Here is a 27,368-nt window from a genome sequence, read left to right on the forward strand (position 1 = left end):
GGCAACCCAATCAGAATAACACAGGTAGTGCTGTATGGTATCACTGTCTTTATTGTTCATTATTGATTCTGTCTTTTGTCAGACTGTTCCTCATTGTTTCTGTCATTACTGGTATAAACCTGTAGGTTGAACGTTCACAAGGATGGAATTTGTCCAGTTTTCTGCTTGAGCTGTTTGTAAGCAGCAACAGTTATGGGCAAAATCGTGCAAACATTTGCTACAGTTTTAAGTTGGTGATGATATTCTGTACCATACCTTCTTACATGCTCTTGACGCTGCTCCATTGCTATGTGGACATTTTGCATAGCTAACATCTGACACATGTAGGCGAACAGTGTCGAGTCTAAATTGCTATTCAAATTAGTCAGGTTTTCAGAGGATGGGATCTCCAACAGCAGGTCTGGTAGGTAAATTAATGTGTGGCTGATATTTATGGTGGTTGGTTGGTTGTTTCGGGGAAGGAGACCAGACAGCGAGGTCATCGGTCTCATCGGATTAGGGAAGGACGGGGAAGGAAGTCGGCCGTGCCCGTTGAAAGGAACCATCCCGGCATTTGCCTGGAGCGATTTAGGGAAATCACGGAAAACCTAAATCAGGATGGCCGGACGCGGGATTGAACCGTCGTCCTCCCGAATGCGAGTCCAGTGTCTAACCACTGCGCCACCTCGCTCGGTTATTTATGGTGGTGCTTCCAGTGATGGTGGCAAGTAATCGTAAAGTTTATCTGGAAATATTGCATAGGGTGCTATTCATCTCTAAACCTAGACCTTGCTGTTCTACTCTCTGTGCACCACTGTAACGTCCTTGTTTCCAGTAAGTAAAAATGGTTATCACTGGGTTTACCACAGAGTATAATCAATTTAATTCTATCCTTTGGAAAAATTTCTGTTATGTGTGATTATCTCTTTAGGACATTCCGTCAGAGATTTCTGGGAAGGAATAAGGTAAACACCCGACCTGGGAATGGTGTGTACCCATCCTGTGGGGCAGATTGTCATTGGACCTTGTCAACAGTGCGGTAATTCCTGAATGGAGAGCAGTGTGTAGAGCTCTCTGGCTACTACGAATCATCTTTCTTGAAGAAACTAATACAGCAAAAAAATCTTTTCCCTTGAAGTTAAAGGCTCACGACTAATGCACACTCGAGTTCAGAGGCAACGTACCTGCTGTTACAAGCCTGCATCGAATGGTACTACTTCCACATCAAACAGAAGTGTACTCTTTACAAATTAATAAGCATAAAGTACCACGCAGCCCTGATGTTCTCGTGTCAGCCAAAGCACTAAGTTTCTACAACCGTTAAAGACATTGCAAGTAAAGATGTTGCTGAAATGATCCTTCGCCTAGTACATGAACAAAATGTTCCCTTTACGCTTACTTGACAGCCTCTTTCATAAAAACAAACATAATCATAGCACCTATACACACATAAACCTAGAAAGTAAATACATAAATTCACATACATATTGTGTCTCCAGTTATCTTGCTAGCTTCTTATTTCTGATCGTGGCCTAAGCGCATAGCATTCTGTCGGAATAACTATAATAGTTTTTCTTACCTAATGTTATCCTTCTTTTTCTTTTTGCCCTCCCCCCAACCATCCTCGTCCCGAAGCTGCCGCCAGAAATGAAGGCAAGGCCACTGCAGTTCCATTTTTAAAAGGATGAACATGACTTAGATGGATCACTGTGAAGTGCTTTGGAAGTTGTATTTTAATATCAATTGCTGACAACATTTCTGTCATTTGATAGTGTTGCTTGTAACATATAACAAATTTTTTAATCTTTCCATTTAGTACATAGTGGCTACTTAGCATAACCCACTGTCTGAGAGGATACTTGCTTTTTAGATGTGGGTAATTTTCTATCGTTCCAAGGATTTAGTTTTCATCTTTTTAACCCGGCGCCAAATATTTTTTAAACTTTTTCGAGAAAAATTTCACTACTGGCATATTTTATCCTGGGGGGGGGGGGTCTTACATAGCTCAAAAGAGGACGGAATTTTCTGACTGAAAGCAATCTCATAGGAGGATAAGCCTGTACTCTCATGAATTTTTGAGTTATATGCCGCCACTACATTAAGGAGTAGAGCGTCCCAGGCCTGATGACTCTTAAGTACAAAGGCTATTCGGAAAGTAAGAAAAGATCAGTCATGAAATGGGAACCATAGTAAAAATCCGATGAAACTTTGCACAGATGTGTTGGGCAGTGTCTCTAGTATGCCAGTATATTGCGTCACGTCGCCCTTCTCAGTTCTGAGCACACAGTGAGCGAGTAGAGAAGTAGCTGGAAGTACTAAATAGTATCTCCCACCAAGTGTGGCAGGTCGGCAGAGAGTTTTGCCTGATTTCATGCAACCTCACACAACGTAAATATCATGCATTTCTTTCTACATAAAATTTCTCGGCCCCACACACTGCAAGGGCGAAGAGGATGCTCCTGCAACGTTTTCGGTGGAAGTGTTTGGTAACCCTCCATACAGCCTGGATTTGACTTCCCTTGATTTTCATCTCTACTCAAATGAACCATTGGCTATGGTTCACATGGCTCTGGGCACTATGCAACTTAACGTCTGAGGTCATCAGTCGCCTAGAACTTAGAACTAATTAAAGGACATCACACACATCCATGCCCGAGGCAGGATTCGAACCTGCGACCGTAGCGGTCGCTCGGCATTGGCTATGGAGAAAAGATTTTGGAACAGACAACGAGTTTCAATAAAGCGCAGAAAATTGTAGGGAAACACAGTTGGTACAAAGCTACGACAAATGTCGAATTCGGAGCGGCGACTATGTTGAGAAGTAGCTGTAAGGTGTAACTAACTGCTGTCGATAAGACAGTTTTGATTTTCACTGTGGTTTCCATTTTGCGACCAATCGTTCCTGACTTACCGAATAACCCTCTTAGTAGCTCAACACTTTTCCAGTTTCATAGTGGACACTTTCAGTTCGTCTGTTTGTCTAAGAGTGTAATGCACTAGTCCTGAGTTTCTCAACGTATAATATTCTGGACAACTGTTTTGTTAAATATGACATAAAATTATCATTGTTTCAGGTGTTTCAAACATTAGTATCTAGTGGCAAACCATCGTTTGTCAACGATTTCTGCCTGCTGCTTAGGTATTGTTATCAAGGACACGAAATGTGGAAAATTATCGATTATTGTTAGCACCTAACGCTTTGCTGCCGGTGTTTGAGCCAATGGTCTGAGTACATCTATGGCAATCATCTGAAATGTTTTATCTTCCGCTGGTAATCTTTGCAAAGGATTCTTCTGGTGACTCAGTTCCACTCTTTGCCTACATGGTACACAGTATTTTACGTTTGTGGTCGACGTCTTGCATTCATGTAATTCACCAATAATTTTGTGCAACTCTGCTTTCTCTGTCATGGCGGTCACTATGCCTGGCTAGAACTGAATCAAGATCCTGCCTCAATAACCTACGTCAACAACTTGTTTTATAACTTTGCTAGTACAGTTGTGTGTAGCACACGTCTTGTCTTGCTGTGCACCACTCTGCCTCCTGTGCTGAATTGTGGCTGCTTAGCAAACTGCTGACAATTTGGATCACCACTTTTCGTTTCTTTCCATTCTCTCACGTCGACCCCGGCACATTCCACGGTCCATATTTTTGGACTGCCATCATCTGTGTTTCTGTGCAATTTATCCAGTCGACATACAACCTCAAAATCGAATTCACCCTGTCATAACACCCATCTAGTTAAACTACTTGTTCAATATTTAAGTCGTACAGCCTATTTCAGTGCCGTTTGATTAGTTATTACTTTAAAACATTGTCCATGCCAATAACAGTGGAAATAACTTACTCCTTACATTAGCACTAGCGTTTCATTCTCAGTTGTCAAACAAATTTTTTCAGTCTTACTAATTTGCCTCGACACACAGGGTATGGGACGTCCTTGTCTATTTACCTCCTGGCGTAATATGAAACCAAAGGGAAAATTGCTAGAATCGCATAATAGTACAAACTATTTTCGGTAATCTGAAAAACCGAGAACTGTACTAGAGGTCAATAAAACTTTTAGTTTTACAAATGCTGTTTCACAATCTGGAGACCGTTGAAACTTCGCTCCTTTTTGTCAATAATTATGTGAGTGGTCTTACAGTTTCAGTGAAATTTGTAATAAATTTTCTACAAAAATTGGGTAGGCCCAGATATGACTGCAGATCCTTCTTGTAGTGGGTGTCAGGAAATTTTTGACAGCATCAAAAAGTCACAGATTGGTGTGCACACCTTGCTGGCCAATAATATCGCCCAAGCAATGGATTTATTTTAACACGAAATGGCAATTTTCTGTGTTGAGTGTTCATTGTGCTGTATGTAAATGGCCAAAGACTTTATGTAAATACGTTATATGCTCCTGGATAGCCTTGGAGAAGATAATGATACTGTCTAAATAGACCGTGTACTCCTGTGGTTTTAATCCTCGTAATACACCATCTAGGTTGCTGCCACATTTTTCAGTCAAAATTGCATGCGATAATATTGATAATAAAGAGATGGTGTTGAGAATGCTGTTTTTAGAGGACCTTCTGGCCCTACCTGTAATTAACGATACCTACTTTGTAGGTCCACAGTTGTAAAATAACGACACTGTACAAGAATATCTAAGGCCTTTGTTATATTAAACTGCTTTCTCTCTTTAATAATCGTAGTCACAACCATACCTACATCCTTTACTGCCATCTGATGATTTATTTGGGACAATGACAATTGGTGTGGACCAGTGGCTATTACTTTCTTTCATGACCCATCTCGAAGTTCCCATTGTGAACACCCCACCACAACATTTTGAAAATTCTGCAGAACTCTATAAGGTTTCTTACAGACAAGCAACTCATTACCATTGAGAATGTGACGATAAATTAGTGGCGTGGCATGCAATGGTCCAGGAGGATCAAATAACTCAGCATATTTTGCTAATATTCTCTCGATAATATCCTACCCCTTGATTTGAAACTTTTCTCCTCACTGTGATTGAAGTGACCAACTCTTTTGGCATTAGCATACATTGACGTGCAATCTCTATCTAATCCATCTCCATTCAGTGCTTTTAAGCTGACTGTCAGAGTACTATCTGATTACTTCACCTCTTCAGACCTAACGTCATCAATGCTGACAGGCACTGTGTTGCCTTCCTCAGTTTCCCATTAACAGGACAAACTATGTCACGTAAAACATTGTGTTTTCTCTCATTCTTCATTCTCATTCAAAGGCTCAACTTTACTCAAAGAGTTATGTGGCAGACCAGCTCCTACGTCAAAGCACATTAATTTTCCATTACCTTTCAGTATGATATCCTATAAACTGACTTTAAGGGGCCTTGTACAGAGTTTAGCTAGCTGCCTATGGTCTTGTGGTGAGCTCTCAGACAATCCTGAACTCCTGCAAGAAAAACAAGATGAAATGGTCTTCCATCTACTTCTACAATATCCTTTCTAACTTCAGTGTGATGAGAAATGCGGAGATCTGAACTGAGTATGACTTCACAGCCACTGCCAACCGTTGGGCTAACTTATACACTAACTTCCTCACAAAATCATAGCAAGTGAAACCTAGTGAATCAATATAACCCCTATCTATGCAGCTTAATTTCCAATACGGTGGGTTCAGTTCTGGTTATTCCATGATACTTGCTGCCGATACTTAACACCTAACCGGTTAGAGTAAAGTCTGCCAGGGGCAACCTGTGCTAATTCTCACTGGGAGCATTGTAGAGTGGACACACCGGCTCCTATCCCATTTAACAGCGGGTTACAACGTCCACACTGTAACCACCTCCCCGTCTCTGTGAATGGTTGATCATAAAATTTCCAAAACGTTTACATCCCCAACTCTGTCGATCTCTGCAATTACACTTCATGTGACATGAATGACCACATCTAAAACAGCTGATATGTGTGTTAGATATCAATTCTTTTCCCGTGGTCGACTCCAGCAAGTGGGCTGTTGCGGTTACTACTGCTTCGTCCATAGATTTGGGAATTCCATGCGAACTCTATGCGACATTTCTGACGTAAACACGGTAAACCGTATCGAGTTCTCTCTGCCGGCTTCCTGTAATATGGCATTATTAGTAATGTCATCCTCAGTTAGCTCATATTAGTTTTGCGAATGCGGTCTACAAAATTCTCTACCGGTTTCTCATGTTTTTCAAATATCAAAAATGGTTCAAATGCCTCTAACCACTATGGGGAGGGGGGACCACTTATAAACAAATTCCTAGTTTACAGAAGGTAATATTGTTTTGACATAAGTTCATTTAAAATTTTATCTATCAATCTGTACAGTGGTCTACAATGAGAGATGTTCTGTTAGAAGAAAGTCAGTAATGTGACCTCACATAGTAAGGCTCCATTTTAATGCGAAGTTTAATTAGGTTGTCAAGCTGCTGGAAATGTCCTGAGATGGGCAGCTATAAAAAGGACATTAATTTATCTGAAGAAGATAGCATCTTATGTCATCAGTCCCCTAGACTTAGAATTACTTAAAGCTACCTAAGGACATCACACACATCGATGCCCGAGGCAGGATTCAAACCTACGACCGTAGCAGCCGCGTGGTTCCGGACTAAAGTGCCTAGAACCGTTCCGCCACAGCGGCCAGCTTTGAAATATCCCGTCAAGCTGCTCATGGTAGTATCTCGATGTATTTTTCCTCCTGTATCTGCCTACTAACTCTCTGAAGTTATCAAACAACTATTCTCCCCTTAATTTGTCGTAGCGCATCAAAGTTACGTAGACATATCGTCCACGTAAACAATCGGCTTAATTTTATATCTTGTTACCAGTTACGATGTATGGTAGTTAATCACATTTTCTGTAGATGTTAGAAAGGTTGCATCCAAATTACTAATAAATTAATAAACGCCCGAGTTTAAACGTGAGTAAATGCTTGTAATTAAAGTCACCATTAAATCTTTTTGAAGAATAATACTACGATTTATTGCACGACGAGTGTGGAATGTTTCAAGAAATATGTTTTAATTTTGTACTAAGAGAAGAAAGTGAAGGTAGACTGATGGAAAATATCCCAGCATTAATAAATAAAGGGACGGTTAATGCTGCCTGTGTATGACGCTGGAGTTGCCTAACGACGTCCCACACGTGTTCGATTGGAGGCAGATCTCGTGATCGCACAGGTCAATGCAACATGTCGACACACTGTACAGCATGTTGGGTTACAATAGTGGTATGTGGGCGAGTGTTATCCTGTTGGGAAAAAAACTCTGGAATGCTGTTCATGAATGGCAGCACAATAGACTGGTCTGCAAATTTGCAGACAAGATGTATGGGATAACCACGAGAGTGCTCGTGCTGTCATACGAAATCGCACACCGGACCATAACTCCGAGTGTTGGTTCAGTGTGTCTAGGCCGCAGGCAGGCTGATTGCAGGAGCTCATCTTGCGGCCTTCTAACCAACACACAGCCATCAACGGCTTTCATCGGAAAACCTAACTAACTTCCTCTCCGCCTTCCAATTAGCTCTTTGTTGACAATACTGAAGTCTGAAACACCGGTAGTTTGGAGTCAGTGGTATATACGCTACAGGGCGTCTGGCTCGGAGCCCAACCTACATAGGTAGGAATGATCATCAAAATAAAATAAGAGAAATCAGAGCTCGAATAGAAAGGTTTAGGTGTTCGTTTTTCCCGCGCGCTGTTCGGGAGTGGAATGGTAGGGAGATAGTATGATTGTGGTTCGATGAACCCTCTGCCAAGCACTTAAATGTGAATTGCAGAGTAATCATGTAGATGTAGATGTATATGTCCTAAAAGTAACCAATTTACAACGGTACGTTGTGTCAGCGGGGTGACAACTGCTGCTCGAACGGCTGCTGCAGAAGCAGTGCGATGCGGCAGAGCCATTTCCCGATCACGATGGCCTTCCCTCTCGGTAGTGCCATGTGGCGCTCTGGAACCTGGTCTTCTTCTGACCGTACCTTCCTGCGTCGTGCCAGCTATCTGCAGTCTCGTCCATGAAGCATCCATCCCCTCCTAGCCCAATTACACGACCTCATTAAAATTCAGCGAGCTGCTGATAATGGCGTCTTCGTCGTCTTTCAGCCATTCTTGACTAAAATCAACTCACTATGTCGGCTCTCAAAGGTTTACGTCGTACAACTCCTTCTTGGTGTAAGGATCTTTTTTTTTTTTTTTTTTTTTTTTTTTGTAATTGAATTTACAGACTATTTATGTTGAAGTGAAGATTATTGAATGAGTGCAGATTTGATCTGTATGCAGGATCGAAGGATCTAATAATTCTGAACATTAAATCTACATCTATATATACAACGTTATTCCGCAAGCCACATTACGGTGTGTCACTTCCCCCTTTTCCTATTCTAGTAGCGTCTGATTCGCGGGAAGAGCGAGTCTTGGTAAGCCTCTGCGTACGGTCAAATCTTTCTAATTTTATCTTCATGGCTTTTTCGCGAGATATACGTAGTAGTAGACAATGTATTGGCTGACTCTTGTAGGAATACACACTCTCGGAATTTTGACAGTACATCATATCGTGGTGCAGAACGACTCTCTCGCAGTGTCTGCCACTGGGATGACTGCGCACCTCTGCGACACTTCCGCGCTTACTAATCGAACCTGTAACGAAACTTGCTGCTGTTCTTTGGATCTTCTCTATTTCCTCTACCAATCCAATTTGCTGGGAATTCAAAACTGACGAGCGATACTGAAGTGTTTGTCGAACGACTGTTCTGTGAGCTACTTATCGTTCCGTACACATTATTCCTAGATATTTTATGGAAGTAACTGCTTCCAGTGATTTTTCTGCAAAAGTGAAATCGTAGAGTAAAGGGTATTTCTGTCTATGTAATCGCAATACGTTCATTTGCTTACGTTGAGCGTCAACTGCCACTCCCTGCACGAGGCATCGACCCTCTGCAGGCCTTTTTGTATTTCGCTATTATATTGAAGTTATGCACTACTAAGCAGCGACTGTAATATTTGAATTTACTTGACGACTGTTGATGAAGAAAATTACCTACAGTCGTCATGATTCATTTAATTCTCCTAGCAGTTCGGTAGTTTCTCATGCATTTGAACGCCGTATCTGTACCCTGAAATTGAAATATTTCCGAACTTCCTACTCCATACCTAGACTTGATGCTGTGAGAAACATGCATCACCGTACGGAACCTTCATTCGTCGATGAATTTCTGTAGGTTTTACACCTCTACTACGCAAAAACCGAATAACAGAACGCTGTTCTCCCCTGGTGCAAGTCCCAAGTGGGGCGGCCATCTTTATACTGATACTTAGACGGTATGTGTGCATCTGCACTATGCTGCCAACTACAGGCCATTCTGCACGCTGTTTGTAGCACGCTTACCAACTTACAGGAAAACGGCGCGAAATTTCGATTTGTTATTACAAATTTAAGATTTTAATTTGACTCACCCTCGTAAAATTACGTCCACACCAGAGAGTTGACGCCTTTGAGACGAAGAGGAGGCAACGCCTCATACTGAAGTGCATGTACTGAGTATTGTCAACATTCAGTGATAACGTGCCTTGAACCATATACTGCTGTGCCTACTATTCTGTAATATCTTAACTTTTGCTTTAGGATATCATGGTACGCACGATCAACAGTACGTTTAAGTCTCTCTGGGAAAAGACCACTGTGAAATGATTCATTGCATAAGTAACTCAATACATTATTTATTTCAGCTGAACAACATTTCATTAATTTGCTACTGACTTCGTCATAATGTACTTGAACATTGATATTTAAGGAAGTTAGTAAGATTAAAATATTATTTTGGAGATGTAGGATGAAGTTTAATTTTATCATTTTTTGGAAGGGTTTTCGTACGAACTGTAGGCTATCTGCTAAGGATGTGTTCAAACTTAAATTATCTGCTAATGACAGAAGAAAGTTATTAATTTTCTACAATTTTTGGGCTACCTTTGATCAGTTCATTATCTACATTTACAGAAATGTTTAGTTTCTTGGCATGTTTTTCTGTCTCGTTTTTATTATGTTGCTAATAGTTTTTCTGTTGTTGCTGGAGGAGCTTATTTTTCCTTGAATACTCATACATGTTGATGCTATGACGACTTTGCTTTCAATTTTACAGTACAGATGATAATTTGATTTTAACTTGTCATCGTCGATGCACCTGACGCCAAGTACATCAGTATTTTTGTATGATATCCTGATCCCACTTGTATTCCAGCGATTAGATACATTTACTCTGCTATCACTGGAAAATTTCTTAGGAAAATAGTTTCGAAAGTAGCGTATGTTTATGTTACAGGATACATTATAGTTTTCCGTTACACCAGGGATGTTTCACACACCTTTCCAAAGTCTGAATTTTGCCAATTCTTTTTAATTCCTCACTGCCTATTCATTTGTTATCTTTGCTGTTTTCCAGGTGTTTCTCTTTATGTCATGCAATCCGAGATTGGAGGTCAGTAGTTGAATATCGTGGTCTGAAAGGCCATGAACTATGGGAATTCCACTATGAGTTTGCAGTCTAACTGTATCTATAAAAATGTTGTCAGTAACGATGCTGCTGGATCCCATAGATCTTGATGCAAACTGTAGGAGGGAAGCTAGATTATATGAGATGACCAATGTCATCACATTTAGCTCTAGAACAGATATGCTAAAACAATTGAATTAATATCTCCACGGAATATTACCTCATTGTGTTTGGAGCTCAAGAAGTTTAATATTCCAGTAAGTTTTTTATAAATAACTCAGAGTTGCCAGATGATGTTCTGTATATTGTGACTATTGTTAGTAACGTTCCAAGAATAACTACTTCTGCAACACAAGCTTCAAAATGATGATCCCAGCAAAATATATGTGTATCAATATTTTTGTATTTGTATTTCTTCTTAATGTGAGAAATTTTCCTTTCTACACACCTAACATGTAGTAATTGGTAGTTATATTAAACCCATCCGTCAGTATTCAAACGATGTTCAGAAATGCATTGCATCTACACGACTTACAGGGTACAGTTCAGCTAAACCAATCGGATATCCATTGATTTATTTTTCAACCCCCTAATATTTTGATGCAACGACTTTATTTTAACCTACTTTTTATCTGCAGGCTTTTGAGGTAGAAACGTTTCTATTGTATTTACTTCTTTTAATACTGATAGCCTGAAATATGAGTTTATCTTAAAATACCTGCTTCCCTTACTCCAGTGACTAGAGGATTGTATCAAAATATTAAAGCGTTAAAAGATCAAATTATTCTCATTTGTTTAGCTGAATTTAGCTACGATTTGAGTAGATGTAATACGTGTTTCTGCCCGTTATTTGAATATTGATGAATGGGTTTAATGTACTACCTGTTACTGACCCATGATCAGGCAGTTTCCAAAATCTTTGTACAAATTTTTCCGATGCTCTAACACTTAGCTAAGACTTAAATGTAACGACTGGCCTTCACCTCTCCTCTGACTGTTACCTAACAGCAGGACTTTCCTCTTCTTTCCTACTTTTTCTGTAAACATTGGTTTCCTGTTGAAACCCTCTTGTGTCTAGGCTACATCTACATCCACTCGAGACTCTACTTTACCTAACTGAGGTAGCAGGGCAAAACTATTTTTTGTGACAGTGACAAACCTGTCAGAGACTGTTCTCTTTCTGCGGCCCTCATTTTCTGCTATCATTTTCGAGTTCTCATTACCCTCTACCCCTTAACCTTTCCACTTTTTTCCTAGTATTGTAAAGCTCTACTATAAGCGCCCTAATTTTTCCCTCCTGTTGAACTTTTATGCTGTGTCGTACACAAACTATGAAATAGCATCGGAGAGCCACATTTCCTCCAATGAAACCATCTATCACAATAGCTACATTGCACCCCAGCACTACCTTTTTCATGGCCGCTCAAACACTTCGGTCTCTTGTTTGTTTACAAACAATATTGGAACCAATGCCTTTTAATGAAAGTTAAATCGTAAACACTACAATGATGTACCTGAGCTATATAGTAGAGAAGAGTGTTGTACTTTGGTACACTTTGCAGACTATCGCCTCTGGCCAGCCCTGTAACAGAAGTTTAATATACTTTCTTCCTCCATTTTTAAATGATGGCATTCACTTTTTATGAATAGCTGTCTTTTTCTTATAACACAAAAATTACTACAAAAAAGTAACGTCTTTCCGTACGTGAAAATATGTTGCAAGGTACAACGTGGTCATGTACGTGGGAACAAACATTTTACTGAAATTTAAAAACGTTGCAGTCGGGAAAATCGTGTCAATATTGTATTTAGTCTTCTATCTGTCACATTACTACTCTACTACATACTAATAATCAATAACTCAAAGCGAAATAAACAGAAGTATTATCAAAATCCTGTTACAAGTTAAACACGGTTTGAAACTGAAACTATTGAGAACTAGGAAAAATTTACATTTACAAGACAGGTAAAATTGTTAAGACATTAAACAAACTTCCTGTTTCAACGTACAAAATGATGCACAACAGACGAAGTATGTCTTAACTTCTACTTATTACACAAATAGTTCTAACAGTATGGCGGTCTCTAGTGCACATTCTTAATGTGATTCTAGAATCAGTCACTAGACTGAAGTACCGACCCAGAAGCAGAGTGTGTTCCTTGGTACACTGATATCTAGGTACAGCACTCTCCACTACGCTACGTGTACGGTTATCAAGTCACCACGAAAATAGAACGCAGATATATGGAAATCATCGATGTCTGGACAGCGAAAATTTATACTTAGAGACATGTATACGTGACACGAAATTTAAAAGTTGTTTTCTTTCTTTTTCTTGTTTTTACATCAGTCGTTTGGCTAGTTTGATGCATACCCCACAAGTTTCTCTCTAGATCTAGCCTCTTCGCCCCAGAGTAGCACTTGCACCCGACGTCCTCATTTCAAAATGTTCAAATGTGTGTGAAATCTAATGGGACTTAACTGCTAAGGTCATCAGTCCCTAAGCTTGCACACTACTTAACCTAAAGTATCCTAAGGACAAACACACACACCCATGCCCGAAGGAGGACTCGAACCTCCGCCGCGATCAGCCGCACAGTCCATGACTGCAGCCCCTTAGACCTCTCGGCTAATCCCGCGCGGCCGTCCTCATTTATTTGTTTGGTGGTTCAAATGGTGCAAATGGTTCTGAGCACTATGGGACTTAACATCTGAGGTCATCAGTCCCCTAGAAGTTAGAACTACTTTAACCTAACTAACCTAAGGACATCACACACATCCGTGTCCGAGGCAGGATTCGAACCTGCGAGCGTAGCGGTCGCGCGGTTCCAGACTGAAGCACCTAGAACTGCTCGGCCACATCGGCCGGCTATTTGTTGGGTATATTTCATTCCCTGTCCTCCTCCCCATTGCTTACCTATGACGGCTCCGTCTAGTACGGAAGCTATTCCTTCACGTATTAACACATCTGGCATATTTTCCATCCTTATCAATGTTTTCCACCTGTACCTCTACAATCTGCTTCTGCGGAGAATCTTCTCATTTCTTATCTTATCAGTCCACTTCATTTTCAACATCTTTCTACAGCACCACATCTCTAACACATCGATTCTCTTCTTTTTAGGTTTTCCCGCAGAGCATGATTCACCTCCATGTAAGTCTGTATTAATTTCATTTACGCTACTCCTCATTACTTTCGCCTTTCTTCAATTTATCTCAATCCACTGTGTGTACTTATTACACTCTTCATTCCATTCACCACTTCCATAAATTCTTTCTCGCTAACAGTGAGGACAGAAAGGGCATCCGCGAATCTTATCAGTGATACTGTATAACTCTGGTACAACTAGGCACACTACTTTACGTTTGGCACAATGTACAGCGTCATTTTTTCGACCCTGTACAGACTGAAGGGTCTGATCGATGACAGGATACGGAACAAAAAAGGTCTAATGGACTTATGTCCGGAAATACATGGTTTTCATGCTAGAGATCATATATTCAATCATACTTTGTTATAGAGAATGCGGTTTAATACGTGCTGTACGATGCAGCCACAATTACAGTATACATGGTTTCCTCCTAAAGGGTGGTACTATTCATCATACGTCATGTCCTAGCGCCCTCTCCTGCCTTAATAGTTGGTAAAGTTGTGTCCGACACACTTCTCATGCTGGCTCATCTTGTAGTGGATGTGCTACAGCGTTGTACACAATGGTCTCGTATTCGAATCGAGAGCTTGCCGTCATGGTGTTTACCTACAGAAAGGCAAATGGCAACGGGCGGCGGGCAGTAAGGTTGTATCAGTAGTGCTATCCCCGCCGACAATAGCCACAGCATTCAATGTTCGCAGCAGTGTTTCATCGTTTCTCTGAAACAGGGTCATTTCAGGAAGCAGGAAATCATGAAGGACATACCCAAAATGTTCTGACATCAGACTTGGAGGAAAATGTGATTAACCCTGTGGAAGGTGACCGCCGTGTCAGCACCAGGCAGTTGTCCTGCCAGTACAGGGTAAGCCAAAAGACCGTGTGGAACATTCTCCATGAGAACTGTTACTACACTTATCACTTACAGTGTGTGCAGGGGTTACAATCGACAGATTCGCCACATCGGGAGCAGTTTTATAACTGGTTTTGTCACCAGACAATCACGATTCCGGGATATGTGTCATCCATCCTATTCACAGATGATGCCACCTTTACGCGGAGTAATATCTCCAGATTCCATAACAGTCGTCTGTGGGATAGTACGCAGAACCCCAATGGTATAATGACAGCGAATTATCAGCATTGGTGTAGCCGGGATGTGTGACCGGGATAACTGGTGACGGTATTTTGGGCCCAGTCTTCAAATAGCTCTGAACACTATGGGACTTAACATCTGAGGTCATCAGTCCCATAGGAGTTAGAGCTACTTAAACGTAAGTAACCTAAGGACATCACACACATCCATGCCCGAGGCAGAATTCGAACCTGCGACCGTAGCGGTTGCGCAGTTCCAGACTGAGGCTGAGGTGCCTAGAACCGCTCGGCCACACCGGCCGGCTGAGCCCAATCTTCCTTCCAATCGCCTAACGGGTCGGAACTATGGGCGTTTCCTGCGGATGACTTTGCCTTCCATGTTGGAAGACGTCCCACTGATGATTCAAAGGATTGCGTCACTACTGCTTGATTGTCCTTCAGCCCAGCTGGCCGTTAACTTCCGGACACATCCCAGTCGTGTCTTCCGTGGTCGATCGATCGGACGTTGCGGTCCAGTTGCATGGCCTGTTCGTTCACCGGATCTCAACCCGTGCGATTTCTGGTTATAGGGTCATCTGAAAAGTATCGTGCATGCAGAGTCCATTCCAGATGTGGAGACAATGGAGCAGCATATTTATGCTGCCTTTGACACTGTTCGGATGCAGCATGGACGATGTGAACGTATGAGACAGAACGTGCTACGACGCGTACACACATGCGTCGAGGAACATGGAAACGATTTTTAGCACATACTGTAACTGTGGCTGCCTGGTAGAGCTCGTATTAGACTGCAGTCTTGTAACAAAGTATGACTGAATAAATGGTCTCTAGCACGGACACCATGCATTTCCGGACATGGGTTCATTAGACCTTTTTTGTTCCGTATCCTCTCATCGATTTGTACACGGGGAAAAATCACCCTATATTTGAAAAAAGAACGAAAAAAGACTTCTAATTGTTTTAATTGTGAAAAATGTAATTCTAAGTAACTTCTTCACATCAAATGGTTCATCATACTGAAATTTACAGCCTGGTATTTATCATTTGCCAAAGTACTGTGATAAATGAGTTACCGCAATCTATGTAGCGTCGAGAGCGTAACGTCATACGTCAGCAATATGGCCTTATCTCTAGGTGGTGTTGATTATACACGTAACTGTTTACTCATGTTCGCAGTTGGATTGTGATCAGAGTATAATCTCTTGATTAAGTTTTATTGCAACGCCACAAAGGTATCAGTTGTATCCTATTTTTGACCTTAGACTCGTTGGGGACCTTGACAAAGAATGGGCATATACTGCAGACTCGACAAAACTTTATATACCACGAAGTGTTATTTCAAGGCTTTGGCGATAGTTCCGAGGAACAGAAAGAAAGCGAAATTAGGGCCTAACGTCTCATCGACGTTGACGTCATTAAACGCAGAGAAGCACAATCTCTATATGAGGATTGGGAAGGAAATTTCTCGTGTCTTTTCACGAGAAGTATCTAGCCGTTTTCTTAAGCAATTGACTGAAACCAAAGAAAACTTTTTTTATGTCCAGATGAAATCCGAACTGGTGTCGTCCCGAATGTAAGTCTAGAGTCTTACTATTGTGTTACCTACTACGGTGGACGTGTTTTGTGTCCCAGAAAGACTACATTATATTGCCGCAGAGATTAAACCTTCATCTGTGCACGAGATTTCCCGTTTGAGAAGACTATTTCATCTTCTCGGAATTTTTCCATTAAATTGCTACTCTATGCTAGTTTCCCTACATTTGCTTCATTTGTATCTTCAAAGCATCAATCAAAGTTTTATTTAAACTTGTGACTGACATGAATTTGCCTGAAAATTTATGTATAATCTTGTGTCCGCTCTCTTAGCGGATTGGGTAGCAAGTCTGACTGCCATGCAGTGGGCCCGACTTCGATTCCCGGCCGTCTCGGAGATTTTCTCGCACGGGGACTGTCCTCGCCATCAGAAACATGCAAGTCGCTCAATGTGGCTTCAACTAAAGACTTGCAACTCGGCGGCCGAACTTCCCAGTTGTCAGTGTTGTCGGAGTGTTGGTCTGTTTACGTGCAACTACGTAAAACTTTAACCAAGTGTCAACTGCCATTGTTCGCAAATATCTATTACCTGAACCTGTTTCTGGACTTGGAGTATTTCCTCATGATCACAAGCGAATAGCGGTGTCGTCGCAAATAGCGTGCAGGAACTTCCGCCGATATTTGCTCATATCGTGAACAGACAATTTCCATTTGCTCTGAGGTTCGTCCGACACTACATTCGTTTTTGAAGACACCTCACACATCGTGAGGAACGTCCTGACTGCTGCATACGTCACCGGCACACCAGATTTAACAGTTTAGAAACGGAGCCGAATCTCACAGGCAGGGCGTTTTAATTTATTACATCTTTACTATATCTTCACCAGATTCTCTAGATAGTATCCACATATACTACTGAATGTACTTGAAAAATTATACAATTTTACAACATATTGTTCAGGAGATATGACTCCTGTGGCTATAGACAACAAATCTCGGAAGTGTTAATCGTTATAAATACGTACCAATAGCCACAACTCCGTTGTGTTTCCTTTATTTCAGCGCAACTAAATCGTAATGGCGTGTTATTACTTGCAGGTACATCAGAGAAATTTCTCAAACCTCGATTCTGCGTTACATTATAGTCTTCTTTAAGTCTTCAACGGAGCTGTAAGTTAACGCAATGTGGACAAAAATTTGGAAAAACCAGAACTCGTCACATTAAGATGCCTAATACGGTGTAGGAAAACTGTTAGTAATCAATACAGCTTCCAGTCGTCTCGTAATGGATACATACAGGACCTGTATGGTTTTCAAGGGAACCTTAGACCATTCTTTCTTGAAAGTAATGTCAAGTTGAGGTAACGATGATGAACGTGGACAACGATCACGCGCCCTTCTCTCCAAAGTAGACCACAAAGGCTCAATAATATTGAGATCTGGTAACTTTGGTGGTCAAAGGACATGCGACAATTCATCCACGTGATCAAAAAACAAGTAATGGACTATACTAATTGTGTCGTCTTGAAACACAGCATCATCAGTTGGGAACAAACACTGTACCATGGGATGCACCTGATAAGCCAAAATAATCACATAACTCTTGGCAGTAATGTAACCTCGTACAGTCACAAACGGGCCCATGGAATACCAAGATATGGCTACCCAACCCCCCCCCCCCCCCCTTGTATTACTCTTGGGACATACAATCGGCCACAATTCGTAACCACTGTGAAACAACACTCATCCCACAAAATAAATTTCTTCCATTGCTCCATAGTCCAGCTTTTATGGCTTCGGCACCATCTTACCCTGTTACGGATATTTTCTTCACTTCAAATTCAAATGGCTCCGAGCACTATGCGACTGAACTTCTGAGGTCATCAGTCGCCTAGAACTTAGAACTAATTAAACCTAACTAACCTAAGGACATCACACACATCCATGCCCGAGGCAGGATTCGAATCTGCGACCGTAGCGGTAGCCTGGTTCCAGACTGTAGCGCCTAGAACCGCACGGCCACTCCAATTTTCTTCACTGATGAGTTGTTTTTTAATCCCTGCAATTCATTGATTATGGAGCTCCATTCGTATTGATTTGGTGGCGACAGGGTTCGCGAGTGCGACATTCAGTTCTGCAGCGACTTTTGCACCTGTTATCTTCTTATTTTTCGTCTTAGTCCTCTTAAATAACCGTCCGACACGACCACTGGACACACACTTTCGTTCGCGTTATGACTTAGCGGATGATATTTTTAGGCTTTCCCTGCATACGGTATAAATCTTCGAAAGGGCGCCTCTTGAAACATCAAACACTTTGACTACCTTGATAAGGGGAGAACTCAATAATACGATCATTTGCAAATTTCCCATGTTCGAATTTACTTAGCTCCAACATAATGCGCTCAAAACTACACGGAATATTGTTCTGACCACGACTGATGCAACGTATTGAGGACATTGCACTGGTGCCGTTCGTGCTAAAAAACAACACAAATTGCACGCTTTGCTAGTATCTACATTCACGTTCAAGCAGGCATTTCTCGCGAGTGTTTATCCAACCTCATAAGACTGTGAGAATAAAATGCTAACAAGATTTCTTTCGGCAGAAATTTCGTCAATATGACACTCTCTGAACTATAAGATGGAAATTTGGAGAATACGAAGGATTTATTTCTTAAAATGATTACGATCTCCTCGTTTCTGCCCTCAGGACCATGCTACGGGAACGACTGCTATGTCATCCTCAGCTTATTGTGTAATTTGGATGCAGTTTGGAGGGACATGTGGCCAGCGCACCGCTCTCCCTGTAATTGTCAGCGTTACAGCCACTGGAACTGCTTTTGCTCGTTCCTCAGTTGGAATCAGCTGGCTAGGTGTAACCCACTTCAGTCCCTCCACTAAGGAAAAATCCCAGGCAGTACCGAAAATGGAACACAGGTATGGTTGTCAGATTTACTGAACGCCCAGCCACAGAGGCGGACTTATTCAAATGATTGCTTGTCATTATTCCTGTAGCTTCATAGAAGGTAGCTCTGTCTGCTCAAAATTCAGGTGCAGGGACATACCCGTTATGATGTTGCTATAACTAACACTGTCACGTCAATAAGGAATATCCTAATATTTAATACACTACTCGAATAAAAATCCGTACTTCTGCCACTGCTACCCTTCGGCATTGTAATCGACGCAAAATTTTAAATGTGAAGGTGAGTTCTGCTTGCAAAATATTGTGCGAACAGTTAAGTTGGAAATCACAAAATATTTTTGAATACAATTTTCGGATTTAGATTTGTAGTAACTTACAATGGACAACCACGTATAAGTACTCTGTGTAGCTCTGCCGAGAGCTTTACAGCGGATAGACTACCTCAAAGGCGTCACCACTGTGGTGTGGAGGAAATTTTAAAGTTCAATTTCACGGTACAGAAATGCACGAGAAACTACCGAACTGCTAGGAGAATTAAACGAATCATGACGACTGTAGGTAATTTCCTTCATCAACAGTCGTCAAGTAAATTCAAATATTACAGTCGCTGCTTAGTAGTGCATAACTTCAATACAATAGCGAAATACAGAGAGGTCTGCAGAGGATCGATGCGTCGTTCAACAAATACTTCAGTATCGCTCGTCAGTCGTGAATCCCTAGCAAATTGGATTGATTGAGGAAATGGAGAAAATACAAAGAACAGCGGCAAGTTTCGTTACAGGTTCGTTTAGTAAACGCGGAAGTGTCGCAGAGGTGCGTAGTCATCCCAGTGGCAGACACTGCGAGAGAGTCGTTCTGCACCACGGTATGATTTGCTGTGAATATTCCGAGAGAGTGCGTTCCTAGAAGAGTCAACCAATATATTACCTACTCCTACGTATATCTCGCGAAAATCCCGTTTAGATAAAATTAGAGAGATTTGATCGTACACAGAGGCTTACCAAGACTCGCTCTTCCCGCGAACCAGACGCTACAAGAATAGGAAAAAGGGGGAAGTGACACACCGTAAGGTGGTGTGCGGAATATCGATGTATATGTATCCTGCTGGCCATTAAAATTGCTACACCACAAAGATGACGTGCTACAGACGCGAAATTTAACCGACAGGAAGAAGATGCTGTGATATGCAAATGATTAGCTTTTCAGAGCATTCACACAAGGTTGACGCCGGTGGCGAACACCTACAACGTGCTGACATGAGGAAAGTTTCCAACCGATTTCTCATACACAAACAGCAGTTGACAGGCGTTGACCGGTGAAACGTTGTTGTGATGCCTCGTCTAAGGAGGAGAAATGCGTACCATCACGTTTCCGACTTTGATAAAGGTCGGATTGCAGCTATCGCGATTGCGGTTTATCGTATCGCGACACTGCTGCTCGCGTTGGTCGAGATCCACTGACTGTTAGCAGAATTAGGAATCTGTGGGTTCAGGAGGGTAATACGGAACGCCGTGCTGGATCCAAACGGCCTCGTATCACTAGCAGTCGAGATGACAGGCATCTTATCCGCATGGCTGTAAAGGATCGTCAGCCACGTCTCGATCCCTGAGTCAACAGATGGGGACGTTTCCAGGACAACAACCATCTGCACGAACAGTTCGACGACGATTGCAGCAGCATGGACTATCAGCTCGGAGACCATGGCTGCGGTTACCCTTGACGCTGCATCACAGACAGGAGCACCTGCGATGATGTACTCAACGACGAACCTGGGTGCACGAATGGCAAAACGTCATTTTTTCGGATGAATCCAGGTTCTGTTTAGAACATCATGACGGTCGCACCCGTGTTTGGCGACATCGCGGTGAACGCACGCACATTGGAAGCGTGTATTCGTTGTCGCCATACTGGCGTATCAACCGGCGTGATGGTATGGGGTGCCATTGGTTACACGTCTCGGTCACCTCTTGTTCGCATTGACGGCACTTTGAACAGTGGACGTTACATTTTAGATGTATTACGACCCGTGGCTCTACCCTTCATTCCATCCCTGCGAAACCCTACAGCCGGCAGTAGTGGCCGAGCGGTTCTAGGCGCTACAGTTTGGAACCGCGCGACCGCTACGGTCGCAGGTTCGATCCTGCCTCGGGCATGGATGTGTGCGATGTCCTTAGGTTAGTTGGGTTTAAGTAGTTCTATGTTCTAGGGGACTGATGACCACAGCAATTAAGTCCCATAGTGCTCAGAGCCATTTGAACCATTTTTTTGAAACCATATATTTCAGCAGGTTAATGCACGACCGCATGTTGCAGGTCCTGTACGGGCCTTTCTGGATACAGAAAATGTTCGACTGCTGCCCTGGGCAGCACATTGTCCAGATCTCTCACCAATTGAAAACGTCTGGTCAATGGTGGACGAACAACTGGCTCTCCACAATACGTCAGTCACTACTCTTGATGAACTGTGGTATCGTGTTGAAGCTGCATGGGCAGCTGTACCCGTACACATCATCCAAGCTCTGTTTGACTCAATGCCCAGGAGTATCAAGGCCGTTATTACGGCCAGAGGTGGTTGTTCTGGGTACTGATTTCGCAGGATCTATGCACCCAAATTGCGTGAAAATGTAATCACAAGTCAGTTCTAGTATAATATATATTTGTCCATTGAATACCCGTTTATCATCTGTATTTCTTCTTGATGTAGTAATTTTAATGGCCCGTATTGTAGATGTAGATGTAATGTTCAGAATTATTAATTCCCTCGTTTCTGCATACAGAAAAAGTCTGCACTCATTCAATAATCTTCACTTCAGCATAAATAAGCTGTAAATTCAATGACGAAAAAAAATCCCAGCACCAAGTAGGAGTTGAACGACGTATAACTCGGAGATTCGACGTAGTGAGTTAATCTTAGTCAATAATGGCTGTAAGACTACGAAGACGTCATTATCAGCAGTTCACTGAATTTTAATGAGGTTGTGTAATAGGGCTAGGAGAGGACGGATGTTACATGCGCGAGACGACAGAAAGACTTGGCTGGAGTATACATGATTGCTGGCAGGTCTCGGGAAGCTGCGGTCAGAAGGAGACCAGGCCCGGACGGCCCCATGGCACTACCGGGAGGTGTTACATGCGCGAGACGACAGAAAGACTTGGCTGGAGTATACATGATTGCTGGCAGGTCTCGGGAAGCTGCGGTCAGAAGAAGACCAGGCCCGGACGGCCCCATGGCACTACCGGGAGCGAAGGCCATCGTGTTCGGGAAATGGCTCTGCCGCATCGAACTGCTTCTGCAGCAGCCGTTCGAGCAGCAGTTGGCACCACACTGGCACAACGTACCGTTGTAAATTGGTTACTCTAAGGACAACTCGGAGCCAGACATCCTGTATTGTATATTCCACTGACTCCAAACTACCGCTGTTTCCGACTTATGTGGTGTCAAGAAGGAGCTCACTGGAGGGCGGAGAGGAGGTTTTTTAGGTGTTCTGATGAAAGCGGGTTCTACTTCGGTGCCATTGACGGCTGTGTGTTGGTTAGAATGCCGCCAGGCGAGCTCCTGGAATCAACCTGCCTGCCACTTAGACACACTGAACGAACACTTGGAGTTACGGTCTGGAGTGCGATTTCGTATGACAGCACGAGCACTCTCGTGGTTACCCCAGACACCTTGTCAACAAATTTGCACACCAGTCTATAGTGCTGCCATACATGAACAGCTTTCCAGAGTTTTTTCGCCAACTGGATAACGCTCGCCCACATACCACTGTTGTAACCCAACATGCTGTACAGTGTGTCGACATGTTGTATTGGCCTGCGCGATCACGGGATCTGCATCCAATCTAACACGTACGGGACGTCGTTGGGCAACTCTAGCGTCATACACAGGCAGCATTAACCGTCTCTGTATTTCCAGAATGAGATTTTCACTCTGCAGCGGAGTGTGCGCTGATATGAAACTTCCTGGCAGATTAAAACTGTGTGCCCGACAGAGACTCGAACTCGGGACCTTTGCCTTTCGCCTTTCGCTGCAGAGTGAAAATCTCATTCTGGAAACATCCCCCAGGCTGTGGCTAAGCCATATCTCCGCAGTATCCTTTTTTTCAGGAGTGCTAGTTCTGCATGTTTGGCAGGAGAGCTTCTGTAAAGTTTGGAAGGTAGGAGGCGAGATACTGGCAGAAGTAAAGCTGTGAGGACCGGTCGTGAGTCGTGCTTCGGTGGCTCAGATGGTAGAGCACTTGCACGCGAAAGGCAAAGGTCCGCAGCTCGTGGTCGTGCGGGAGCGTTCTCGCTTCCCACGTCCGGGTTCCCGGGTTCGGTTCCCGGCGTGGTCAGGGATTTTCTCTGCCTCGTGATGACTGGGTGTTGTGTGATGTCCCTAGGTTAGTTAGGTTTAAGTAGTTCTAAGTTCTTGGGGACTGATGACCATAGATGTTAAGTCCCATAGTGCTCAGAGCCATTTGAACCATTTTTGAAAGGCAAAGGTCCCGAGTTCGAGTCTCGGTGGGGCACACAGTTTTAATCTGCCAGGAAGTTTAGTCCCTGTATTGACCAAGTGCAACAGGCATGGAACTTCATCTCACAAACTGACATCCGGCACCTGCCCTACAAAGCATGCACGTTTGCATGCTTGCATTCAACATTCTGGCGGTTACACCGGATATTAATGTACCAGAATTTCACATTTCCAATGGCTTTCCTCGCGCTCACATTAATTTGTGAACTTTCATCGTTAATCACCTAAATATGGTAACTAGGCAAGTATATTCCGTAAATACGTTACTGTATATTCATTATTTATTAATGCTGGAAATTTTTCCATCAGTCTACCTTCACTTTCTTCTCTTAGTGCAAAATTAAAACATATTTCTTGAAACATTCCACAACGTCGTGCCAATAAATCGTATTATTATTCTTCAAAAAGATTAAATGGCGACGTTAATAAGAAGCATTTACTCACGTTTAAACTCGAGCGTTTATTAATTTATTAGTAAAATGGATGCAACCTTTCTCACATATGCAGAAAATGTGGTCAATTGTTATACATCGTAACTGATAACAAGATACAAAATTCAGTGAATAATTTACATGGAACAAACGCTGACAATATGTCTACGTAACTTTGATGGGCGTCGGACTTTAGCAAGCGGCGGCTAGCGACCATCTACTGGGCAGCGCGGTTGGATTTCAAAATCGTCGCTCACTCTCCCGCGTTCCTCCGTCATTTGAAAAGAGAAAAAATGCAACTTTTGTAATGACATAATAAACATATGCTGTAGCACATAACACGTCTTTTTAAACCGCCCTCGTACGTCCATTGGACCAGTGATTACAGCCGAAGAGTGCCGCTAATAAACTAGAGACACTACACGTGCTCAGAGAACACCACAAGCTAAAGAATAGGTATCCCAAAAACTGAAACCCAATAAGTAGAAAATATTAAGGTTGTGGGACGCACAACTTGTTGTTCGCCGTTCACCGACTGAGATTCGTGTAGACAAACACTATAGTCCATAAAAAGGTAAGAGCCGTCAGTGGTACCAGCAATGGTAGATGGAAACGTCGGTGTGTCTCATCCCTGCGCTTTCAACCCTTAAAATTGTTCACATGAATACATACATGTCCACAAACTTTCACCTGCGTACAGATAATCAGTACACTTCCTCTGTAATGCGATGACACGCGGAGAAGCATAGATACGCTTCCACGAGTTCTTTAGACGTGGAAACGTCTACTTGTAGGCTTGACCCCAAATAGCTACTCGTCAGAGAAAAATAATCAAGTATCTATAGGGTGTGTCCTCATTCATGATTTTCCTCTGCTCAGCATCTCCGGCCATTATGGTATTTGTCGCTAATGACACATCTGCCTGAAGATGATTATAAACAAGAAAACAGAAGTATTAGAGTTATTGAGGCCCTTCGACAACGAGGTAATCAGGGACGAAGTATGGCTCATATAGGACAAGAACGAGGAATTAAACCGGCAGTGCCGTTTTCAATAGAAGGATCCACGAATTTGCCTTAATTCATTTACGCAAAGCACGAAAATCCCGAAATTAGCGCGGTCGAATGGAGTTTGAGAGAGCTTCTCTCTCAAGTGAGGCTCCAGCACTACCTCTCTGGCTGACTGAGGACAGATTGGATGATACGCTGCACCATTCCACGTTGTGCATGATTTGTAGCAGTTTATATGTAATTAGCTGGTCTCAAGAGATAAGCATATGCAAGAAGCTGTACATGCATCCAGTGATATTTACTGCATCACGTAGTGACTTTGTAACTTTTATCCTTCCTATGGTTCACCATGCCACAAATTCCAATGTATTACATAGCGGAGACGTTGCGGCAGCTTTAATAGTAAAAGTGAATGTTAACATAGAACACGACGACTGCTAAAATCCTAATTCTTACCAATTATTACTACGTGCTTGTAGCTCATCCTGACCAAAACACAAATTTGCTCTAGGATATAGTCGAATAGTTTGGTCATTCCTCTAAATCTTTTGAGCAATGCGAGTTTTATAATTAACTGGAAGTATTTTCTGCATGAGATTTCGTATCTTGTACAGTGTACAAAAAAGGTATCCCTCTTTCGAAACTCCGTAATTGTCTTCCATTTGGACGCATAGGCTTTGAATTTCTCTCAAAGGTGCATACAACATTCCTCAGTAATGATGCAAAAGTGTGGCACCCTGCGACGTCACCCTCGGGCCTGGCGACGCTTCAAACAGCGTGGTGTCGAGATGCGAAAAGAGGTCAGAAGTTCATGTGAGGTGTATGATGTAAGGTGAAGGATGGCTTAATGATGTTACATTGGCATCAGATTTCACCACAATTCTGCCTACGCCATCGTGGACATGTTTCTCGATGCGAAGGTAGTCAAACCTCCTTTTATGCACTTTCCATCGCATCTTTTGACGCCTCTGCGATGGAGATCAGAACCGCGACACACGGAGTGGAAATCACGCGGTTTCTTGTGGGGGGGCTCAGGAAAACGTATCAGAATCGACACGAAAATCCCTCAGTAGGTAGCATAACGGGCGTCAATGTAGCTACCCCTTCCCTTGTGGCGTTGATTCCCACACATTTCGCGGTCGAAAACAACAGTTCGCAATGCGACGTCCATCAGAACGGCGTTATTGCCAATCGTTGATACTGCTGAACCCCTGGACTATTCAATCCTATTCTAAGAACATCGTGGGATTGCAGTTCCATTGAACTTTATCTTACCCCATTGGAATGTAGTTAGCAAGAGACACTGAGGCGTATGTAATGCGGTACGACAAATTAAGGGGAGCATGGTTGTTTGATGACTTCAGAGATGAGTTAGTAGACAGATTCAGGAGGAAAAATACATCGAGATACTACCGTGAGCGGCTTGACAGGATATTTAAAAAATATGAGAAACCGACAGAGAATTTTGTAGACTGCATTCGCAAAACTAATATCACTATACATGAGCTAACTGAGGATGACAGTATTAATAGGGCCATATCACAGGGAGCTGAGCGGACAGCACTCGATACGTTTTAACGTGTTTGCCACCAGAAATGTCGCATATGGTTCGTATGGAATTGCCAAAACTCTGAACGAGGCAGCAGAAACCGCAACAGCCCACTTGCTGATGTGGTCATTCATGTCACAGGAAGTGTAATTGCAGGGAACGACAGAGTTGTGGACGTAAATGTTTTGGAAATTTTATGATTAACCATTCACAGAAATGAGGAAGGTGGTCACAGTGTGGACCTTGTAACCCGCTGTTAAATGGGCTAGAAGCCGGTGTGTCTACTCTACAATGCTCCCAATGAGAATTAGCACAGGTCGCCTCTGTGCAGAATTAGTGGCAGACTTTATTCTGACCGGTTAGGTGAAAGGCAAAGAAAATAAATTTTTATTAGATATAGGATCTCAAGTACCTGCAGCACGTATGATGGAATAACCAGGACTGAACCCTCCATATTTGTAATTAGGCTGCATATAAGGGGTTTATATTGATTCACTAGGTTTGACTTGATAATATTCTGTGTGGAGGGAAGTAGCTTCGAGATTAGTGTATAAGTTCTTCCAACGGTTGGCAGTGGCTGTGAAGTCATACTCAGTTCAGATCTCCGAATTTCTCATGAAGTTAGAAAGCATATAGCAGAAGTAGATGGAAGACTATTTTATCGTGTTTTTATTACAGAAGTTCAGGA

This window comes from Schistocerca piceifrons, chromosome X, assembly GCF_021461385.2.
Source record: "Schistocerca piceifrons isolate TAMUIC-IGC-003096 chromosome X, iqSchPice1.1, whole genome shotgun sequence".
Classification (NCBI taxonomy): domain Eukaryota; kingdom Metazoa; phylum Arthropoda; class Insecta; order Orthoptera; family Acrididae; genus Schistocerca; species Schistocerca piceifrons.